We start from the raw sequence: 24037 nt of genomic DNA on the forward strand, positions 1-24037 counted from the left end.
TAAGTTTTTCATAAATAAAAGAGATAGCACACTTCCTACAGAAAACCCTGCAAAGCAGCTATTAAGATGTTATCACGTCAGCAATGTAAATGCTTTAATACTCGTCATGTTGCATATGCAAGCCAACAAAGGGACTTCTTGAGCTCCATAGCCAAGACAAAAGGCAGCTCAAATTAGACAATGTAGGCATTATCAAAATATTATGGTCTTAGTGGACAGTCCATCCAAGCAATGGCAAACGACAAAAAAATTATGCAAGCCAATGGCTGAAGCTGGCTGACCCAAAGCCCACTCTATGTACAGATGTATAACTTCTTATAGTTAGTTTTTCAAAGTATTGGTAAACTGAGGTCTCTCAGACAACTAAAGCTGTCTGTAGTAAAATCAAAAAAGTTAGTTGAATGGCAAGTACTCCCAAAGCATTTACAATATTTTGCATGTCTATTCTGTGGTTTACATTTCAGTGGAAGCTGTCAATCAAGGAAAGGAAGTCACCGACTGGATGAAGGACAGCAGACTGAAACTGAACTCAGACAAAACGGAGGTCCACATCCTCGGACCCACCCCATCAGCCTGGGACGACTCCTGGTGGCCCACATCGCTAGGCACTGCCCCGGAACCCAACGACCACGCACGCAACCTGGGGGTCATCCTCGACTCCGCCCTCTCCATGACCAAGCAAGTCAACGCCGTCTCCATGTCCTGCTTCAATACCCTCCGAATGCTCCGCAGGATCTTCAAATGGATCCCCCCCGACACGAGAAAAACCGTCACCCAGGCCCTCGTCACCAGCAGACTCGACTGCGGGAACGCCCTCTACTCAGGAACAACAACCAACTCCTGAGACGACTACAACGAATCCAGAACGCCTCGGCACGACTGATCCTTGACGTCCCCCGACGCAGCCACATCACACCCCATCTGAGAAGTCTACACTGGCTCCCCGTCAACAAGAGGATCACCTTCAAACTCCTCATCCCCGCACACAAAGCGCTACACAACACTGGACCTACATACCTCAACGACCGATTCAGCTTCCGAAGCCTCCGCTCTGCCAGCCTCGCCCTCGCCTCAGTTCCTCGTATCCGGAAAACAACCGTCGGGGTCAGATCCTTGTCCTACCTCGCCGCAAAGACCTGGAACGCTCTCCCTACCAGCCTACGACAGACCCAGGACCTGCTGGCCTTCAGAAGACTTCTCAAGACCTGTCTCTTCGATCAGTAGCTTTTTTCATTTATTAAATTGGAAGATTTTTATTTATTAATTTTTAAAAATGTAGAAAGTAGCTATGCAGGCAGTGCAAAAACACTCACTGTATTTCACCCTCCTGTATTCTTACATGCTTTAATGCATGTAGAAAGACATTGCAGGTTGCCTTTAACATTTACCGGGCTGATGATCTCACAGCCCTGAGACTTGTGAGGTCACCAGCCTGGCAAAAACTTAGGGCCTCATTACGATGTCAGTCGGAGTTTCCTCCTTCTGACACCGACACGGAATCGGGACCGACCAACTTGCGGTCAGCAGTTCCTACCGACCGATTACGATGTGACCAAACACTGTTCAGTCTGATTCCCATTGACTCCTATGGGTGCCCGCGTCTCGCCCTACAACACAGGCTCCTATGGGGAAATGGGGGGACGGAAAATTCTGCACCCAGTAGCAGGAACCCCATGATGCCTGCCACACAGTGCAGGGTTTTACAGAGGGATCCCTTAGGTACCTCCTCGGCCCCCTACCGGAGGCCGCAGGATAAAGTGGGCCCTGCTCGGGGCCCCAAAAGTCACTTTTGACATCCTTTTCATGTCGAACAGGATGACTCGGAAAGGCTGTTGGAAACCAACATCGTAATCGCTAGGTCGGAAACGCAGTCTGTAGAGCTGTACGATGCACGTCCAACCAACATGAATTCTCCGAGAGCCGGTCGGAACCGATTCGGAAAGATTGTGCTAACCGACCGCGAACATCTTAAGAGTCGGGCGGATTGTAAACTGACCGAGTCGGCCGGAAGGGTTCTGACAAGGTCTAGGAGATTCTGACTGTCGGGAGGAGGCTTTCTGCCAGACATCGTAATCGGCCCCATAGTGTGCAACGCAATGGACCTGCCCCTCCTGACAAAGAAGAAAACTTAAACCTGGGTGCTCCAGTATGCATCCCTGTAGCCCCAGGGGTTAAGTGTCAATCAAACACTGGCACTATATCACCCCACCCTTTCACAGTTCGTGGGGAACCAGGTTCGAATCTTGTCGTCGGCTCAACATCCTGTGATTCTGAGCAAATCATGTAATCTTTTTTATTTTTTTAATGAATGTGTCCTTGTGTAAAGTAACTGGCGCTCATGTAAAGTATTCCAATACCTTCAGGTCGAGTTTGTGCAATATATAACTGCAAAAAAAAAAAAGAGCCTCACTGACCCCTCTGCTCATGCATACGATGTACATTCTGGGGCAGATTTACGTTTCCTGGCGCATTCCTGCAAATCAGCAGGGATGCACCAGGAAAGATGCATGACGCATGTTTACCCTTGCGCCACCACAGATAAGCCACATTTACAATCATGGCACATAGATAAACAGATGCGTGTCGCATCTGCCGGCGTAAGGTTGGAGCAGTGTTGGAGTTGTGTCACGGGCGCGACACAACTCCGGCACTGTTCCAACCTGGCCTATCCACAACATGGTGTGTCACTCCTTACGCCTGCATCAAGGAGGCGCAGGGTTTTGACGCAACATGGCCGTAAAAGTGATTCCGTGAAATCTTGCAGATTTCACTGTGTCACTTTTACGTGGCGCTCCGGCTTTACAATGTGATGCATCTCCCTATATGCGTTATGTTGTAAATAAGGCGCAGCGTGGCACATGGCTTACGCCGCCGCTGCTTCACAAAAGTGGCGCAACGGCGGAGTAAAAGTGGAGCAAGGGGCTTGTAAATCTGCCCCTAAATGCTTTGCCATAGCCACAGTCTCTCTTGAGAGAAGCGAGCTGTGGAGCAGGAGCAGGAGGGAGAACAGTTAGTTGTATTTATTTATTTTAAATGCAAGCCATCAAATCCTGCTGCGCCACTAACAATGGTTGAAAGGCAGGCCAGGGTCAGATATGTAACATGCTGTGTTTAGATTACAATTCTTAAGCGCCTTGACTGAGATGCTGTCTGTCTTCAGCTGCACTCTTGTGGGAAGGGTGTTTTGCCGGAGATAGGGTATTTAGGAAAGAAAAGTAAGGAGCAATCCTGTCAATGAAAGAATGCTTTTAACTTAAGACTTAGGCCGTGCAGGTATAACCAACCCTCTTCTTTGGGACTGATGTGCTCGCATTTCACGCCCCATGACTTTGAAACTTCACCAGCCGCCACTGGTGGGTATCCTGAAAACCTGGCATGGCTCAACCCTCTAGACCACCTATAGACACTGAAACCTACTTGGGGTGATCCAGGCAAGAGCTGGACACAGGCAAAGCAACCAGTGCCTGGAGGGTTTGGAAATAATCATCTAATCAGCGTGGCTAGACAATCCTACCTGGACCACAGGAATATATGATGTTACAATGCATGCAAATACAGTGCATGCTTTTACAACACAGTCTTTACATCGCAACTACCATTACATTGCATGGTTTTACAACGCATGCTATTCCAACGCATTTTTAAAAACTACCATTAAAAACACATTACATTACAACGCATACCATTACAATGCATACCATTACACCGCATAATACTTTTAGGGCAACAGTAGGGTAAGTGTTGGATAGTGTAGGGGTAAAAATGACTATTCCCACTCCAGTGAGTGCAACAGTAAGGTAAGTGTTGGATAGTGTAGGGGTAAAAATTACTATTCCCATGTACCCCAAAACCCATACCCACCCTAATCTCCATTACTTACCTTATAATGCGTTGTAATTGCATGCATTGTAATGGCATGCGTTGTAATGGCATGCATTGTAATGGCATGCGATGTAAAGGCAGATGCTTTGAAACTGTTGCATTGTAAAGGTACGTCGTTGTAATGGATGCATTGTAGTGAATGTTTCCCGGACCACAGCAGCTTCCTGGTGCTTGAAGTACAGCACTGTATTAACCCAACATCCCTCCAGGCTTGGTACCTTATCTATAAACACCATAACACCTGCATCTCCGGTACAAAGCCGTGAATATGCTCATTGTCCAGGGGGGTCACATACATCCAGATAAAAAAGCACCCCAGCGTTGTATGAAAAAAAAACAAATCTTAATCCAGAAAAGTGCATGGTGCTTAGAGATAAAAGTGCAAAAAGCCCTAGCTGTCACTTTATGTTTAAAGGTAGAGGAGGAGGAGTAAAATATGGAGAGGCACGTTCAGAGGAAAGTCACGTGACCTCCCTTGTAAATCACTGTGTAGTCCAGCCTGAATGGTCTCACCCCATTTCCCCCACATGTAATTCCTATGACATCCCTAGTAAACACCTATGTAGCCCAGCCTCGAATGGTCGCCCGCCTCTTTCCCCCGACCTGTAAGTCCTGTGATCGCCCTAGCAAAACACACAAGATGATGGACGGAATGTTGCACAATGGCAAAACATTCACCCCCAGTCACAGATCTGGGTTTAATCCATCGTTATTTTGCTCACCAAGCCACCCCAGTTCAGACATGACCATATGCAAATCAGTCTTGGCCCTGTGCCTCATGGAAACAGTCCAGCCCGAACTGCCAAGTCATGTCTTCCCTGGACCGGAATCAAACATCCTAGGACGGGTTTCTGGCTATCAGCCGTCTTCAGCTAGGATAGCTTGACTCCAGTGGCTTAGTGAGCACTGGACCCACGTCTGGGCATACCCTTCCCACAGAGGGTGAACAGCAAAACACACAAAATGATGGACGGAATGTTGCACAATGGCAAAACATTCACCCCCAGTCACAGATCTGGGTTTAATCCATCGTTATTTTGCTCACCAAGCCACCCCACTAAGCCACTGGAGTCAAGCTATCCTGGCTGAAGACGGCTGATAGCCAGAAAACGGTCCTAGGACGCTTGATTCCGGTCCAGGGAAGACATCGCTTGGCAGTTCGGGCTGGACTGTTCCCATGAGGCACAGGGTCAAGACTGATTTGCATATGGCCATGTCTGAATTGGGGTGGCTTTTTGAGCAAAATAACGATGGATTAAACCCAGATCTGTGACTGGGGGTGAATGTTTTGCCATTGTGCAACATTCCGTCCATCATCTTGTGTGTTTTGCTGTTCACCCTATGTGGGAAGGGTATGCCCAGACGTGGGTCCTGTGCTCACTAAGCCACTGGAGTCAAGCTATCCTGGCTATCCTGGCTGAAGACGGCTGATAGCCAGAAACCGGTCCTAGGATGCTTGATTCCGGTCCAGGGAAGACATCGCTTGGCAGTTCGGGCTGGACTGTTCCCATGAGGCACAGGGTCAAGACTGATTTGCATATGGCCATGTCTGAACTGGGGTGGCTTGGTGAGCAAAATAATGATGGATTAAACCCAGATCTGTGACTGGGGGTGAATGTTTTGCCATTGTGCAACATTCCGTCCATCATCTTGTGGGTTCTGCTGTTCACCCTATGTGGGAAGGGTATGCCCAGACGTGGGTCCCGTGCTCACTAAGCCACAGGAGTCAAGCTATCCTGGCTGAAGACGGCGGATAGCCAAAAACCGGTCCTAGGATGCTTGATTCCGGTCCAGGGAAGGCATGGCTTGGCAGTTCGGGCTGGACTGTTCCCATGAGGCACAGGGTCAAGACTGATTAGCATATGGCCATGTCTGAACTGGGGTGGCTTGGTGAGCAAAATAACGATGGATTAAACCCAGATCTGTGACTGGGGGTGAATGTTTTGCCATTGTGCAACATTCCGTCCATCATCTTGTGTGTTTTGCTGTGATCGCCCTAGTAAACAGCTGTCAAGCCCAGAATCACATGGTCTTGCCACTCCTTTCCCCCGACATGTAAGTCCTGGATCTTCCCTATTAAACAGCTGTCTAGCCCAGCACCGAATGGACTCTCACCCCGCGTTTCCAAGGCCTATAACTCCTATGACATCCCTAGTAAACAGTTGTCTAGCCCATCACTAAATAGTCCTCCCTCCCCCGTTCCGCAGACCTGTAAGTTCTATGACCTTTCTAGTAAACAGCTGTTTAACCCAGCAAGGACAGGCCTCTTCACCCCCTGCCCCTCCTCATTGTTGACCTCGGCTGTATCTAAGTCCTGTGAAGCCCTTGGCCAAAAGCTCTGAAACCCATCACAGTATGTTATGTTATTTTGATTTGTATAGCACACTAATCACCCTCGAGGGTATCCAGGCGCTTCAGCAAGGTGTTTAGGCGTGTGGTCTCAATGTGCTTATATGAAGAGCCAGGTCTTCAGCTTCTTCCGGTCCTGTCGAGTGATCTTGTAGCCCTCTGGGATTGCCATAGCGATGTCAGGACCTGATGAGGGGTTGAGCCAGAACTCTGTGATGAAGAGAATGTCGGATGCGTCATTGCTCAGAAGGTCACATATTTTGGTTGTGTGTTTGCTGAGTGATCATGTGTTGTAAAGCATGCATGCGAGTGGGTGTTAGCATGAAGGCTTGCTGTGGCGTGTGGTGTAGGGTGGGTGTGTAGACGTTGGTGCTTGTGAGATGTGAATGTTGGGAGGGGTGTTGAGGGTGTTGTTAGTGCTTGTGTGGGGGGGGTGTAGGTGGGTGGCTGCTGGAGAACCGGTAGCAGGTACAGGAGAAAACTCCTACCATGGTGTGAGGTGCAGTACGGCAGCAGTTAGGGAGAATGGCGTCCGGGATCTAGTGACCTAAGAGGTGCTACAGAGTACACTGGGCACTGATTGGACCAGACTTCATGGCACTGGAGGTGGTCCAGGCATGGATGGGTGCATTTGGGCTTGCCTTTGGCACGCCCGCTGAGCGTCCATGTTGCAGTTGTCATTAAGTAGGTCCTGGAGGGAGAAGTCCAGGATGCCATGATGTAATTTCTGGTGCTGATGGATGGTGGGAAAGGAAGTCCCCTTGTTTTGCTTCTTCTTTTAAAGAGGGTTTTGGCGGGATAACCAGTAATGTCACTTTCTGTCCAGATGGATGATGGAAAATTCAGTGATGTAATTTCCCGTGCAGGTGGATGATGGGAGATTCAGTGATGTCACTTCCTGTGCTGGTGAGTGATAGCAAATGGACATGGACTCTCCTTGTCCTCGAAATCACTTGACGGCCCTTGTAAGCAGCCAAGAACTGCCTCCCCCAACTGGTAAGTGCAATTATCTTTGTCCTGTCTGCATTTGAACTCTGCTGTAGACTTTTATTCATTAGTGATAAGCAATGTTCAGAGAAAGAGATTTCCTGGATCATAGGGGGCTAAGGTGGCAAAACATCCTTAAAAACAAAATTGAGGCCTTCTCCTAACTCCGGAGACAAACTAACTGAGACCCCCCCTCGGCCGCGACAAACACTAGACACCTTCATCACTTTACTGGTCCAGCCTGTCTCTGCTTCCAGTTGTTCTTCTTGAGAAAGAGAGGTGCACCAAAGGATGCCACTTGCCACTAGTCTCATCTTTATACAAGCTCTTGAAGAACTTTGTATTCTAGGAAAGCAAGAAGTCAGACTGGATTCCTTGTGGGTTTTTAGGTCTCTGGAGTGAATAAGTCCTTCCCTTCACATCACTGGGGTTCAGGACACTGCCCTGTAGCCTCATCTCTGTTTGTTTTATGAGTGAGTGTCTAAGTTAAGACATTGGTAGTGCACACATTTACTGTCTTGACCATCCCAAGGTGCTTTAGCAGTAATCACCAGGGAGACCCTGGAGAACGAGTTTGTTAAGTACATAGATATTTGAGACATGGCTGAACATCGAAGGACGGTCAGAATGTTTGCTGTATTCACACCCTTGAGCCTATATGGTAAATAATGTATGAATTCTCATTGATAAAGGTATTTCTCTGGGCCCCGAATGCAGACCGCGGACCATTCGTGACAGTATCACCCCCAAGAGCTACGCAGAGCCCTTCCTCTCCTTCAAAGAGGCTTTGTGACTGCAAAGTTCCTTAATTTGCACCTAGACTACTTTAGCAGGGCTTAGGCCAGCCTTCCAAAATACCACAGTGCTAAGCATCCATGTATTGCAACCAATACCAACTCAAGAGAGCACATCATGCATGTTCTTCTGTCCTTGCACCGGTCTCAAGCCCCATTCAAAGGGTTGTATGACATTACAACGCGGGCTTTTACCACACGGGCCATTACAACGCTGTTTTTACAACGCAAGTCGTTACAACGACTTGCGATGTAAGCGCTGGATAGTGGAATAGTTTAATTTTCTGTTCCAACTCCAGCCCACGTTACAGTAAGGAAGGTGTTGGAATAGAAAATTAAACTATTCCCTATCCAACAACGCCCTCCAGCCGAAGTCGTTGTAACGACTTGCGTTGTAAAGGCCCATGAAAGCTGACCTTCGTACCAATCAACATTCATGAGGGCGGTCTTCTAGATCAGACCAGGGAGGACACCTTCCAAAATAGCACCTCTGTCTTTGCCCAAACTCTTCCTTGTTTTTGTGGAGAAGGACAAGGTGATACTTAAAGATAAACACCATTGTGGTTCTGACATATGCGGATTAGAATAATGCTCGGTGAATAATAAGTAAAACAAAATACATGCAGGCTGCTAAATGCTGAGGCTGAGGAATACTACGGCTGTCTCGAATTGATTGCACGTCATGCCACTTTTTTTCCACCACCCTACACTTCCCGTCTCTTTCTCTCACGCTTGTGGGTTCCTTTTAGGTCTTGCCTAAGATGCACACTTCCTGTTGTTGTAAGGATCATGTTTTCCAACGCAGTGACCCAATTTCATTTCAGTTTGGAGGCATGCGTTTTTGAACATGTAACAAGTAATGAATTGCTATCTCACCAAATGCATGTTTCCGGCATTTGCTTTTTTCTGTAAATGTATTATGAATATGTCTAATAAGCAAGATCAATCAAAAACACATTCAGTGATAATTTAGTGACTATTTAGCTTAGAAATTACTCCAGGAATGTCATAAATCTTATGACTGGTTCCCCCCATTATTCTATTATTTTTTATCTTTTTTAATCACTTTCTTTTAGGCTTCTTTCTTTTAGTTTTAGGTTCTTAAAACATACAAGACATGTTCTACTTTAGCTATTCGCTCCATTTTAGTTATCCTGTCCAGTTTGTTTACCTTTGGCCCGAATCCATCCTAAATAATGGAGGTCACCACCTTTGACAATGGTGGCTGCCTTTTTTCTTCAAATTCTGCAGAATCATCAACATGTCTGCCTTTGACGCGGATGTCATCTGTGCCTATATTTCCCAGAACTGTGAAAGTATCAAGTCAATCAGATAAATACATCAACAAAACCGCTAGTGCAATATCAGTCTGGGACAGGTGCCCTTTTCAAGGTCAAATAAAAACAAATACAGACATATAGCCAAAATAGTGAATTCCTGCAATGTCCTCTGATCTTATATGTGTATAATGAAACGTCTCAGGCGCAGATATTCCTCAATTTATGTCAGAAATCCCAATCTCTGATAAGATTCAATATGTAAGGACCGTTTCTTGACCACATAGGAGAGAAACTTCACCCATGTGGCAGACAACAGATCAAGACGAGCACAGCACCAGATTCCATGTTGACCTAAGAAGCCCATAGCAAGGCAAGAATTGTTTGGATTACAACTGCTCCCTGTTAGTAACCCAAAAGCATTGTCACCACCTCATTTATATATTGGCTGGGGTTCTGCGGGCCTGCAATAATCTGTTTTTCCCATTCATCGCTGGTGCATTGGACTAAGTTCACCCGTGTCACACGTAGGTGTGAAAACAAACCTTGTTGAGCTGAGCCATAGACTCAGTTTACGCAACCATGTCACTTTCTCTCAATCCTGTGGATTATTTTTAGGTCTTGCCTATGACAGCACATGCGCTGTTGCAAGACATATTGTTACCTTTTTGTTTTTTATATATTTATTGAGTTTTCATCCATATAACATCTCAGTATTGGATTGATAGCAATTACAAATCATATACATTCCATCTGTCCCAATCCACAAATTAATACAACAGTACACTTCCCGCTGTTAAGAACCGAAACACACCTAATATCCGGTGCTATCCACCTCATACTACAATTACCTATGGAAAACAAAACTAGATAATTTAACTTCAAACCCCACATCCCTCAGACATATTGTTATCTTATAGTGGGCTTAAAACACGCCCATTGCTTACCACAGGTTGACTTCATTATCGCGCTCATTTTCTTGCTTCCTATTTTCAGCTTCCATAGACATCCTTCCTTTTGTGTTTGTCATTCCCCTGGAGCATGGATGCATTCTCCTTCCACTGTTTATTTGTCTGGTGCTACTTTTTTCTTTTTGTTTAAGCACACTATAAGATATGTTTTCCGGCTGCCTTCCTTGTGTACATCTCTGCCCTCTGGGTTCCTCTTTCTCACCCTCCCGGAGTTTCTGTTCTTGTTTCCTTCCTGACCATGCTCCCTTGCCTCTCTTGCTTCCCCACCACCACCTTGTCTCTTGGCTCCCCCAGCCTCGCCAGCTCATCTTTAGCTGTCCATTTGCTTCCTCATCCTCTTCCCTCCACCTTCCTATTTCTGTGTGTTTCACCAACCTGTGTACTGTTGTTTTAATTTGTGGATTGGGACAGATGGAATGTATATGATTTGTAATTGTTATCAATACAATACTGAGATGTTATATGGATGAAAACTCAATAAATATATTTAAAAAAATAGTTAACAATATGTCTTGCAACAGCGCACGTGCTGTCATAGGCAAGACCTAAAAATAATCCACAGAATTGAGAGAAAGTGTCAGGTTTGAAGTGTGGCTCAATGGTTAGAGCGGCAAACCCTGATGCAGAGGTCTAGCCCGGGACCAGGGTTCAATTCCCGCCTCGGCAGGTCTTGGACTCAATTTCCCCGGACCTATTAATTCTCGCCTCGGTGCCTAGTCTAATCATGGGTCCCACTCTGTGACTCTGGGCAATAGCTTGCTTAATCTCCACAAAGGCCCCAGCAGCGCTTGGATGCCTGGCTTCACCTTGGGGGAGCCCAGGAGTGGACATTTCACAGGAAAGCCTGGATGCGTTCCACAGCGGTATGAATACAGAGCTACGAGGCCTCCGGGTAGACGTTCGCTATATAAATACAAAACATTTACATTTATAACCCCTCCTGTCCACTCTCTGGTGTCAGCTTGATTCCCAGCTCCTTACCACTCACCCTCCATTGCCAGCTTGCGGCCCAATCCCCTCTTGCCTGATTGCTGCCCTACCCATTCTGCACACTCCCCACTGTCAGCTTGATACACCCAGTCACCTCCAACCTGCCCCCCAGTGTCAGCTTGCTTACCCCAATTGCTCACAACCACCCTGAATTGTCAGCTTGCCCTCCAAACCCCCCCTGGCTCACCCTCCCTTGTCAGTTTGCCGCCCAGCCTCTCACCCTCTCCAGGCCATTCTCCATTGTCAGCTTTCTTCCCCAGTCCCTGCATCCCACAATCTGCTGTTAGCTGCTGCCCCATCCCCTAACACCCACTTTTTGCTGTCAGCTTGCTTCCCCATCCTCTCTCGCTCACTGTTGTCAACATGCTTCCCTCCACCTGCTGCTTCCCTGATGGCTGTGGCACTGTGCTCAGTGCTGGATACAGGCTGTTGTGGGTTCCACAAACATGTGCTACTGCACCTGCTGCACTAATGATATCACCATCCTTGTGCTCTGAGCCGGGAACTGGCTGCAGGTGGCGACTCGCCCACCTGCACTCTGGTGCCACTGCACTTGCTGCACTAATGATATCACCATCCTTGTGCTCTGAGCCGGGAACTGGCTGCAGGTGGCTACTCGCCCACCTGCGCTCCGGTGCCACTGCACCTGCTTGCAAAGTGTATGCAGACTGTTCATTGCCTTAGGCCCTCGCCGGTGTACTTTCTCTGTTGCTCCCCCACCTTTACCTCACCCAAGGCTACACTTTACCCACAACCTCTGCTCCTCCTGCTGCCCTTTTGCAGCTCCAGTTTGGGTCTTTTTCACTCCAGAAGAGGTGTTGAGAGAACTGCCTCTGCTGACCTCGGGGCCACTTATAAGATTGGCTTGGGCGGCAGGTATTAGTTGTTTTTAATGCATACTGAATTAATAAACAATTGCTGTACTGCTCATCTCCAAATTATACACACAGCGCCACCATGTGGCAGCTGTCATAAGTGCTGGTGTCGGAAATTACGTGCCGGTGCCAACAATTAAGTGCCGGTGCTGAGCACCCGGAAACCACCGGCTCAAATTAAGAACTGAACTGCTGCTCTCTTTTCACCTTTGTTGTGAAGTGGTCTGTCACTCCTTGGGGTTAGCGGTGCTCTATCAAAAGCTCTAAAGAATAAGTATTCTGGGATTTGAAGGCCCATCCTTATAGTGAGAAATCCATAAACGTATTTAAGCATGGGCTTCAAAATGAAGACAAAAGAAATATTTTTAAGACTACGCTTTATTATTTTACCAATCCTCCTGCACTTCCTCCCCAGGAAAAGGACAATAGGAGAGCATATCTGCCGTCTCTGCAGATTGGGAAGAGAGGATTATTTGTTATCTGCATTTGTCAAGGCCTAATGGACATTAGACGCACTCTACTCCGGCCAACTTTTAAACAGAGCGGCATCTGGACTTGTAGGCAGGCAGTGAAGCTATACTTCAACCCTACTGTTACCCAACTAAACTATCACCGTACAAAGGAGCATATTATCAAGGGATTTATCTCCGCTTTTTTGGCTTTAAAAGCCAAGAAAGCGGAGATAAAATTATCTCCCTATCAGCAACAGGGTGCTAACACGCAAATTTCACATGTTAGCACCCTTTTTCTCTACGTTTCCCCATGCATCTCTAATGAGATGCAAAGGGGGCAATCCAGAGTAAAATAATAGGAGAAATGTTGTTAAGCGACATTTCTCCTATTATCAAGAATTTCGCTAATCCTGTTAGAGATAAAAAAGCAGTGCTAACCGTGCTTAGCACTGCTTTTTTACACCTGGTATTTTCCTGACTTAGCCATGATATCCTACGGAAGGTGGATATCATGGCTAAGTTTGTGAGCCCCTATCATCAAGCTAACGCCAAACTTCGAGAGATTATCGTTGGTTTTCCAGCGATAATCTCTCATTTGGCAATTAGCGTGAGGATTTTTATCACTTTTGAGATAAACCTTGCTAATAGCAAGTTATCTCTGCGATAATTTCCGGCGATGCTTAGCGTTAAAAAATTCGTTGCTAAGCATCGTTAGCGTTAAATATCGCTAATCGTTGGTAATATGCCCCAAAGTTCTTTGATATAGTGGGAAAGAGACTCATTAGTAATCATTAAAGTCTACATGTATTGACTAAACTGTACTGTTTATGTTTATATCTCTATGCACCGGTACTTTAAACTTGGCATACTCATTTTGTAGCATCTGCACATGATGCACGCATCAATAGATGGATGAAATGTATGTGGTTTTTAATGCACGTATCAAAGGATGGATGCCATTTATGTGGTTTTTAATGTAATGTCTCCTTTCAATTGTCAACTGGTTGTGTTTACATCTCTATGCACTGCCACTTTAAACTTGGCATACTGATTTTGTAGCAACTGCATATGGTGCACGAATCAAAAGATGGATGACTTTTATGTGGTTTTTAATGCAATGTCTCCATTCTTCATTCAATTGTGAGTTTTAATTAACTGAACAATAAACGAATCTACTACTAGGTTGGAATCTATCACGGGGGACTCGCTGTGGGTGATATTCGTTCCAGAGAACAAGTGTTTGTGGCGGCTTATCAAGGTCTGCCCTTCCTTTTCTGAAAAAACGTCATCTCTACTTATAAATGATATCCTCAGGAACCCCTTATATTTGTTGTCTCTATTCGTACTCTAACTAATTTTGAACTTGACCCTATACAACTTGGTCGACGCCACAATTATCGCCTACACTTATTCTGTGTGCGATTTCTTTAACTTTGTGCATTACATGACTATTGGGACCTTGATTGAGTTCTATATTGCCTGTCTGATTTGGACCAACATACTTCAGCTTGTACAATATCATTTGTTGACTCTGCCCTGACGAAGCTCCCAAGGTGGGGAGCGAAACGCGTTGGCTGTCCTGTGCACCCCAAAAAACAAAAAATTCAATAAAAAGAAGAAGTTTATTCTCAGAACATTTTGACTTTGTGATTTTCTTCATATCTGGTGCTGCCTGTACGAGTCTTTTTCGAATCTACTACTACCATTATAGTGAGAAATGTGGCCCTACCAGTCCCTGCCACTGAAGGCTTTTGTTGACGGTCACCCTCATGAGGACGGTTGGCCTCTGCACGTCAGGCCTATCACTGTAGCAAGGTGGTGGGGCAGGTCAGAGTCTGCTCCCCCACCCAACTCCTCCACCCACTTCCGGTAATTACCCCGGATATGAGATATCAGAGCAGCAACTGGTCTTTGTTTGTTCAGAAGTATTTATATAGCACTAACGGGGGAAGGTTTGCTTATGCCATGTGTGCAAACACACCGGGTACTGTCCCAGTCCAGAGAAAATGCAATTTAAATATATTTAATATTTGACCTAATAAATGCTCGCCTCAATCACTCTCTATTGAGCTGTCTGTCCGTCACCGAGCCTGTGATCCTCAGCGATTGTCTCCTTATCATGTGTACAAACATGCACGACCCAGCGCAAAATAAGACCCAAGCTAAACTGTCTTAAACCACAATATGTCGCTAACCAAACCATGAACGAATCACAATGTGAGCCCTACCAGAAAAGGAGTAAAGGGATGCAAACCAAAATTTGCCTTGATGCAATACATCAAAACACACAAGATGATTGACGGAATGTTGCACATTGGCAAAACATTCACCCCCCGTCACATATCTGGGTTTAATCCATCGTTATTTTGCTCACCACGCCACCCCAGTTCAGACATGGCCATATGCAAATCAGTCTTGACCCTGTGCCTCATGGGAACAGTCCAGCCCGAACTGCCAAGCCATGTCTTCCCTGGACCGGAATCAAGCATCCTAGGACCGGTTTCTGGCTATCAGCCGTCATCAGCCAGGCTAGCTTGACTCCAGTGGCTTAGTGAGCACGGGACCCACGTCTGGGCATACCCTTCCCACATAGGGCGAACAGCAAAACACACAAGATGATGGACGGAATGTTGCACAGTGGCAAAGCATTCACCCCCAGTCACATACACGACAGACCAAAACATGATCCAAAAATAAATACAACTCAAGTGATAGCTAAACTCAGTCGTGATCTAAAGCAAAACACAACCACATCACAACATAACCCAAGTCAAAGCGAGAGTCAAACCCAAACGTACGTCAGACTCAAACGAAATCTAAACCAAACTGTGACATCAAGCAACACATTACCCAAATTGAACCAAAGCGTGAAGTTACTTTTGTTTCTCAGAACTGATCCTCAGTATTTACTTGTGAGACCTTCTGCCAACGACTGGCTTATGCTTGCCGTGCCTTCGACCGCCCTCCCCACCAAACATTCCCGCGAACAGTGGCCTTCACATGTGGCCTCCATACCTGTGGAGATCTTTGGCCGCTGTTCCTTGGTCCATGTCAGCCCTCAACCGATGGCCAGCAGTGGAAGGGTCTTCTTGTCGGTAGAGAGAGGGCACCGGTCAGGAGAGGTCATCTGCCACCAGACTGCCAATGCAGTGGCGACGTGGGGTACCACCTTTGGCGTACCTGCAGCCTTCAGACCTGGAGAGGGAGGCAGGATGAAGGGTTAGGACAGCGAGAGGATGTTGGTGCTGCGATGTGAGCATTTGTGTAGACAATGGACAAACACTTTGTGAACACTGCACGCTTGTGACCAGGGGAAGACTTGTCTTTCTCCTTGAGAGGTGGTGATAAGAATAATTTTTATAATTCCTATTTGCAAGTATCACCAACTTAAGGGCTTCAAGGCGCTGTTAGGGAGATTAAGTGAGCTATTTCCCAGAGCCACATGATGCTGAGCTGAGCTGCCGCCGGGGATCGAACCGTGAACCTGCACTCTGGAGTCAACCGCTGGACCACACCTCTCCCACACCAATCCCAACACAGCAATTACCACTTCAAAGCAAAGAAATGTTGTATAGGCAGCAGATCAATATTGCAAAATAATCATCACTCCTGGGGATTGAGAATCTCCTGGGTTTGGTTATGGGCCCCATATTGCACAAAGTAGGCATTGTCAGCGAGTCACGCCTTCAGCAGGGATATTAGGGGGAGGGACTTCCTCCAATGAGGTGGGACTTCCTAAGTGGTGTATGTATGCATGGATCCTCAGCTGACTAGGTGTAGGGTAAGCGTATGCAAAGTTTTTACTACCCGCCGAGGGGTCTTGTGGAGATCCAGATTGTTGGTCTACCTGTAGCCCTTAGAGTTTCCCTATTTTTCAATATTTACGCCCTAGTGTTGCTTCCGACAAAATGTTAGGAATATTTCCCCACAAGAGCCTCATTTCGCCACAAGTGCTAGTAGGTACTGAAAATTGACATGCCACTTCCTAGCGAGTTAAACTTCTCTTCTCTTCAGAAGTTTGAAAATGTATAGGTATTAGCGACATTTTCTATCGCGAAACAATTAAAGAGCGTGAAGTTCCCTTTTTAATGTGAAAACCCACACAGAACTTTTAGAACTGTAGGGAATAATGGCTGTGTTTGCAAGAATTATGGGCGCTAGTGAGAGGAAACACTGTGTTCCTCTCTGTGGTGCCAGAACCAGTCTCAGAGTGGAGCTGCTGCCATCAATGTTACATCACTGAACCCACAGGGACTGAAAGAAATCCAAGCGTCACTCAAAGACAGCGGCGGCTCCTCGGCTATGGCGGAAGAGCTCCGCCCCACCTGCCAGCAGCTTAAAAAGTTGAAAAATAAAACAATAATAAAACAGGTTTATTATGGTTTGATTTTTCAACTTCTAAGTGCTGCGTCTTGGGGGTAGTCACAAGGGGGAGTGGTAGGCACTGCTATCGGTGCGCATGTGGGTTTGCCGGCCATCTCAGGTTGGCCACACCCACTTGCACACTGAGATGTCTCCAACCCGAGCTGCATTGCCAGGTTGAAGACAACAGGCAGAGGCTCCCAGTCTTCCTTGGGCGCGCAAATTGAGGGCGCTCAGGCCAATCCTGAAGCTGCTCTCATGCATGAGAGCTGCTTCAGGATTGGCTGCAGGGAGGCTTGGAGCCTCTGCCTGCAGCAGAGCCACGAGAGGAACAGAAGATCGGTGATTCGGCGGGCTCCAGGCAAGCTCTTTTCTTCTTCTACTCTCTTTCTCGGTCCCCGCTCCCCGCTCCCCCCTCCACCCCTCCACTTTGCCCAAACACCGGCCGCTACTGCTCGAAGAACAAGTGTAGCAAATGTATTCAGCAAGAGAGTGATATGAGTGTAATATGTTGCTGGTGGTGCATTTTAGAGCACACTGTCATGGTATAGTAGCACACTGTTACTAACAGACCGCACACTTTCCACTGAAATGGCCCCTACATGTAAACAAATAAACAGTTTAACTGATAAAACGACCGATATAGTGCACAAATGAAAATGTTTGGAAATCGAGTTTCAGCAAGCATTTTCCTTCACACAATACCAAATAAAGTGTCTTGGTTTGTTTTGATCCAATTAAAACCTTTCTTTATATCACACTTCTGAATGACAAAAAAATATATATTGCTTCAGTTCTTCTTTCCTAACTGCAGATATATTTGTACAGTTCATTTATATGTATTTAAATTGTGTTCTTTGATAGAGGATTTTTTTTGCATCATACAGCCTTTCCTTTCACACTCCCTGTACCCCAACAAGGGCGTTGCATAGTTCACTTTACAAAATCCTCTGACTTTGCAACTGGAGATTGTAAACACCAAGCTACGTTTTATAAAGTATAATCAAGCAATTTGCCATAAGACACAACCTGACATTTGACCTCTGTCTTTGAAGCAAATGTGACCAGATAAAAACATGATGTACATTCATTTCTGAACTCCAGCAGGGTTATTTTGGGGGTGCTGTAGCACCACCTGCACCTTTACATCCAGCACCCAAGGATCCTATCAAGAGGGGACGCTGCCGCGCAGAACGGGCTGGGCGACTCTTTGGGGAGAGGCGGAGACTAATCTGCAGACAGCGAACCCCCTTAAATTAAAACAACGGATTAGATTGGTGGCCAGAGAACTGTTTCAGTAAATGTAACTCTCTCATTTTTTCTTCTCAGATTGCATCACTGGGAGAGTGATCTCCACCTTTCACCCTTGTAAGGTTGGTAAAATGAGCAGCATTGATTTTGAAACTGTGGCATCTAGTTTATAACCCAAGAAATACATTAGTTTGTAGTATGCCATATTTAATGTTTAGCTTCAGATTATTAGTAGTAGTTATAGTGTTGTTATTTTTTTGAGTAGTAGAAGTATTGTTATTATTGTTATTAATAATAGCATTGCCGTCATTATTATTACTAGTCGTAGTAGCAGCGGTACTACTAATAGTAGTATAAGTAGCAGTACTGTTATTATTATTATTAGCAGTAGTAGTAGCGGGAGTTTTATTATTAGTAACAGTAGGAGTAGCATAAGTAGTGTTGTTATTATTAATGTTATTATTATTAGCGATCGTAATAGTAGCAGCAGTATTATTATTACTACTAGTAGTAGTAGCAGTCTTATTATTAGCAGTAGTATTAGTATTACTAGCAGCATTATTATTACTACTGATAGTAGTAGTAGTACAAGAAGTAGTATGTTTGTTATTGTTATTAGCAGTAGTATTCATATTATTATTAGTAGTAGTGGTAGTGTTGATATTACTATTATTATTATTAGTGATCGTATTAGTCTTGTTATTATAATTGTTATTACTATCAGTAGTAGTGTTGTTATTAATACCATTATTAATATTATCATTACTAATAGTACTAGTAGTAGCATTGTTATTATTAGTAGTATTATTGTTATTATTAGTAGTATTATTGTTATTAGTAGTAGCAGTGGTAGAAGTATTGTTTTCATTTTTATTAGAAGTTGTATTGCTGTCATTAGCATTACTAGTAGTAGGAGCAGTGGTACTACTGGTAGTAGCATAAGAAGTAGTATTGTTATTATTATTAGCAGTATTATTACTACTACTACTAGTAGTAGTAGCAGTAGTAATATTCGTGGTATAAGTATGAGGTCATACTAGAATTGGTAGCAGTGGTACTAGTAGTATTATAAGAAGTAGTATTGCTATTATTAGCAGTAGCAGTATTGTTATTACTAGTGGTAACAGTATTTATTATCATTATTATTAGTGGTAGTAGTAGTATAATATTAGAAGGCGCAGTATTAGTAGTAGTCTTGGTATTGCTATTATTTTCATTATTACTATTAGTAGTAGTGTTGTTATTAATATTATTAGTATTGTTATTATTAGTAGTAATAGTGTTATCACTATTATTATTAGTCTTGTCATTATTATAAGCAGTAGAAGTAGTACTAGTATTGTTATTATTATTATTACTGTTATTATTATTAGTAGTAGTAGTAGAATTATTATTAGTAGTAGTGTTATTATTAGTAGTAGTGCTAGTAGTATGGCTATTATTATTAGGATCAGAAGTAGTGGTAGTGATATTGTTAATATTAGTAGTAGTGGTACAAGTATTTTTTATCATAATTGTTATTAGTAGTAGTATTGCTGTCATTTGCATTACTAGTAGTAGTAGCAGTAGTAGTATAAGAAGTAGTATTTTTATTATTATCAGTAATATTATTAATTCTAGTAGTAGTATTAGTGGTATAAGCACTAGCATTTTTATTATTGTTATTAGCAGTAGAATTCATATTATTATTATTATTAGTAGTAGTGGTAGTAGTATTTTTCTCATTAATATTATTATCATTAGTAGTAGTACTAGCTGTATTAGTCTTGTTATTATTATTAGTAGTGTTATTACTATTATTAGTAATGTTATTAATAGTTATTATTACTTTTAGTAGTAGCATTGTTATCATTATTATTAGTAGTAGTATTGTTGTCATTAATATTATTAGTAGCAGTAATTGTATTATTATTATTATTATAGTTATTATTATTAGTAGCAGTAGTATTATTATTTTTTTCTTTTTTGGGGGGAAATCTTTTTATTGAAATAACATGCTCCAAATCAGTCGTACATTATTCAGCATCTGATATTCAGTGGACATACAGAAGGCAAAGTCAATCATAGAATCAATACTAACAGTTCGACCTGCATACAAAGACCAAGTTACATACGCTGTGCTAGCCAGGTTCAGACACAGATTGAGTATCCATTAAATCCCCCCTAGTAGTATTATTAGTAGTAGTGGTAAAAGTATTGTTATCATTATTAGTAGTAGTGATGATGTACTTATTATTACTAGAAGTAGTAGCAGTATAAGTAGTATTGCTATTATTAGCAGTAGTAGTAGTATTATTACTGTTAGTAGTAGCATTGATATTACTATTATTATTAGTAGTAGTAGTAGCAGTATTGTTCTCATTAATATTATTGGTAGTAGTATTATTAGCAGTAGCAGTATTAGTAGTAGTCTTGGTATTATTATTTGTATTATTACTATTAGTAGTAGTAGTATTAGTAGTAGTGTGTTAATATTATTATTAGTATTGGTATTATTACTAGTAGTAGTAGTATTGTCATTATTATTAGCAGTTGAAGTAGTACTAGTATTGTTATTATTACTGTTATTATCAGTAGCAGTAGAATATTATTAGTAGTGTTCTTATTATTATTAGTAGTATGGCTATTACTATTATAATTAGTAGTAGTGGTAGTGATATTGTTATTATTAGTAGTAGTGGTAGAAGTATTTGTTATCATAGTTATTATTAGTAGTAGTATTGCTGTCATTAGCATTACTAGTAGTAGTAGCAGTAGTAGTATAAGAAGTAGTATTTTTATTCTTAGCAGTATTATTATTAATACTAGTAGTAGTAGTATTAGTGATATAAGCACTAGCATTTTTATTATTGTTATTAGCAGTAGAATTCATATTATTATTATTAGTAGTAGTGGTAGTAGTATTTTTCTCATTAATATTATTATCATTAGTAGTAGTAGTAGCTGTATTAGTCTTGTTATTATTATTAGCATTTTTGTTACTATTATTAGTAATGTTATTATTAGTTATTATTACTATTAGTAGTAGCATTGTTATCATTATTATTAGTAGTAGTATTGTTGTCATTAACATTATTAGTAGCAGTACTTGTATTATTATTAAAGTTATTATTATTAGTAGCAGTAGTATTATTAGTAGTAGTGGTTAAAGTATTATCATTATTAGTAGTAGTGATGATGTACTTATTATTACTAGAAGTAGTAGCAGTATAAGTAGTATTGTTATTATTAGCAGTATTATTAATACTAGTAGTAGTAGCAGTAGTAGTATTAGTGGTATAAGTAGTAGTATTTTTATTATTATTAGCAGTAGTATTCGTATTATTATAAGAAGTAGTGGTAGTAGTATTTTTGTCATTAATACTATTATTATTATTAGTAGTAGTCTTGTTATTATTAGTATTATTACTTTTAATAGTATTATTACTATTATTATTCATAGTAGCATTGTTATCATTATTATTAGTAGTATTGTTATCATTAATATTAGTGGTAGTAGTATTATCGTTAGTAGTAGCAGTATTAGTAGTAGTCTTGGTATTATGTTTTATTATTACTAGTAGTAGTAGTGCTGTTAATATTATTAGTATTGTTATTATTACTACTAGTAGTAGTGTTATCAAATGTCTTATTAGTGTTGTCATTATTATTCTTAGCAGTAGAAGTAGTACTAGTATAGTTATTATTGTTATTATTAGTAGTAATAGTAGAACTATTACTATTAGTAGTAGTACTGGTAGAATGGCTATTATTATGATTAGCAGTAGTAGTAGTAGTAGCCATATTGGTCTTGTTATTATTATTAATAATAATATTATTACTATTAGTAGTAGTATTATTATTCCTATTAGTAGTAGCATTTGTATCATTATTAGTAGTAGTATTGTTGTCATTAATATTGTTAGTAGCAGTAGTACGAGTATTAATACCATAGTTATCATTATTATTAGTAGTCGCATTAATAGTAGTAGTGGTAGAAGTATTATTATTATTATTAGTAGTATTGGTGTCATTAATCGCCTGGGACGACTCCTGGTGGCCCCCCGCCCTGGGCAGCGCACCCAAACCAACAGACCACGCACGCAACCTGGGCTTCATCCTGGACTCCTCCCTCTCCATGACCAGACAAGTCAACGCCGTCTCCTCGTCATGCTTCAACATCCTGCACATGCTACGTAAGATCTTCCGATGGATCCCCACCGAGACCAGGAAGACGGTCACCCAGGCCCTCGTCACCAGCCGTCTGGACTACGGCAACTCCCTCTACGCTGGAACCACCGCCAAACTCCAGAAGAGACTCCAGCGGATCCAGAACACCTCAGCACGACTCATCCTGGACATCCCCCGCCGCAGCCACATCTCCGGACACCTTAGAGACCTGCACTGGCTCCCGGTCAACAAGAGAATCACCTTCCGGCTCCTCACCCACGCACACAAAGCCCTACACAACCAAGGACCAGGATACCTCAACAGTCGCCTCAACTTCTACGCTCCCACGCGCCAGCTTCGATCGACCAGCCACGCCCTCGCCGCCGTCCCCCGCATCCGAAGAGCCACCACAGGAGGAAGGTCCTTCTCTTACCTGGCTGCCAAGACTTGGAACTCCCTTCCGACCCACCTCCGCCTGACCCAGGACCACCTCGCCTTCAGGAAGCAGCTCAAGACCTGGCTGTTCGAGCAGTAGCGGACTCCCCCCCACCCCCCCAGCGCCTTGAGACCCTCCGGGTGAGTAGTGCGCTATATAAATGCCCTGATTGATTGATTGATTGATTAATATTACTAGAAGTAGCAGCAGTAGTACTAGTTAAAGAAGTATTCTTATTATTAGCAGTAGTAATAGCAGTAGTACTGGTAGTGGTGTTAGTAGTATTTGTATTACTCATTATTATTAGTACTAGTAGTAGTATTTTTATTATCATTATTATGATTAGTAATAGAAGTAGCAGTAGTAGCATTAGCAGTGTCATTATTATTATTATATTTTATATTTATGTATGTATTTTTTTATTTGTGCCGGCAGATGCCCACGAGTAATGCCTGCCGTTCGTGTGTAGATTTTGGGCTCTAAGTCGGAGGGGCTCAAAGGGATGAATGACATTACAACGCATGCTTTTACCACGCATGCCTTTACATCGCAGTTTTTACAACGCATGCTGTTACAACGCATAGCGCTTAGGGGTGCTGGATAGTGAATAGTTTAATTTACTATTCCAACTCCAGTCCCCGTGGATAGTAGGGAAGGTTTTGGATAGTAAATTAAATCCATTCCCTATCCTAGAGCGCCCCCCAGCGCAATGCGTTGTCATGACATGCGTTGTAATAGTTGCGTCATAAAGGCACTGCGTGGTAAAAGTTGCGTTGTAAAGGATGTTTCCCGGCTCAAAGATAACTTTGTAAGATTAGAAGGACTAACAAACCTGGTCTAGGCAAGCCTCCGACAAGATCTGAAGGACAACAAGGCCCCCCACGACTCGGGGTTTTTTCCTTTCCCACATAAAGACCTTGGTGTGACCTTGAGAACAGATGAGAAGGCGATATAAAGAATGATTCCATTATCAATCAAATAATCAGGGAATTTTTAAGGATTCCAGTAAGATGATGGTGACATGGATTAAAAATTCAGTAGGAAAGTTTGAGAAGCTGAAGGCAAAGCTAAAGATGTACAAAAGAGACCGAACCAATGAGTTTACCCGAATCTAGGAAGAAAAGCCATGCACAGTTGAAAGAAATGCTCAGAAAATATCAAGAAAATAGAAAACAGAGGAGGGAGGGAGGCTGAAATAACTTCAACAGCAAATGAAAAACGGATGCAAGAAAACGCGTGTCTGAGGCTTGACGTTGAAGCAG

The 24037-nt window shown here is 43.1% G+C and overlaps 1 protein-coding gene across 2 annotated transcripts in view; it reads right to left on the reverse strand.

Annotated features, from left to right (window-relative positions):
- The window catches only part of LPAR5 (lysophosphatidic acid receptor 5), a 122067-nt gene that overhangs the window by 12367 nt on the left and 85663 nt on the right, over positions 1–24037 (reverse strand). For both annotated transcript variants that reach the window (XM_078651564.1, XM_078651565.1), the window contains exon 2: positions 15593–15772. The gene's annotated coding sequence lies outside the window, so the exon portion shown is untranslated. The remainder of the gene's footprint in view (positions 1–15592; positions 15773–24037) is intronic.

This window comes from Lissotriton helveticus, chromosome 7, assembly GCF_964261635.1.
Source record: "Lissotriton helveticus chromosome 7, aLisHel1.1, whole genome shotgun sequence".
NCBI lineage: Eukaryota > Metazoa > Chordata > Amphibia > Caudata > Salamandridae > Lissotriton > Lissotriton helveticus.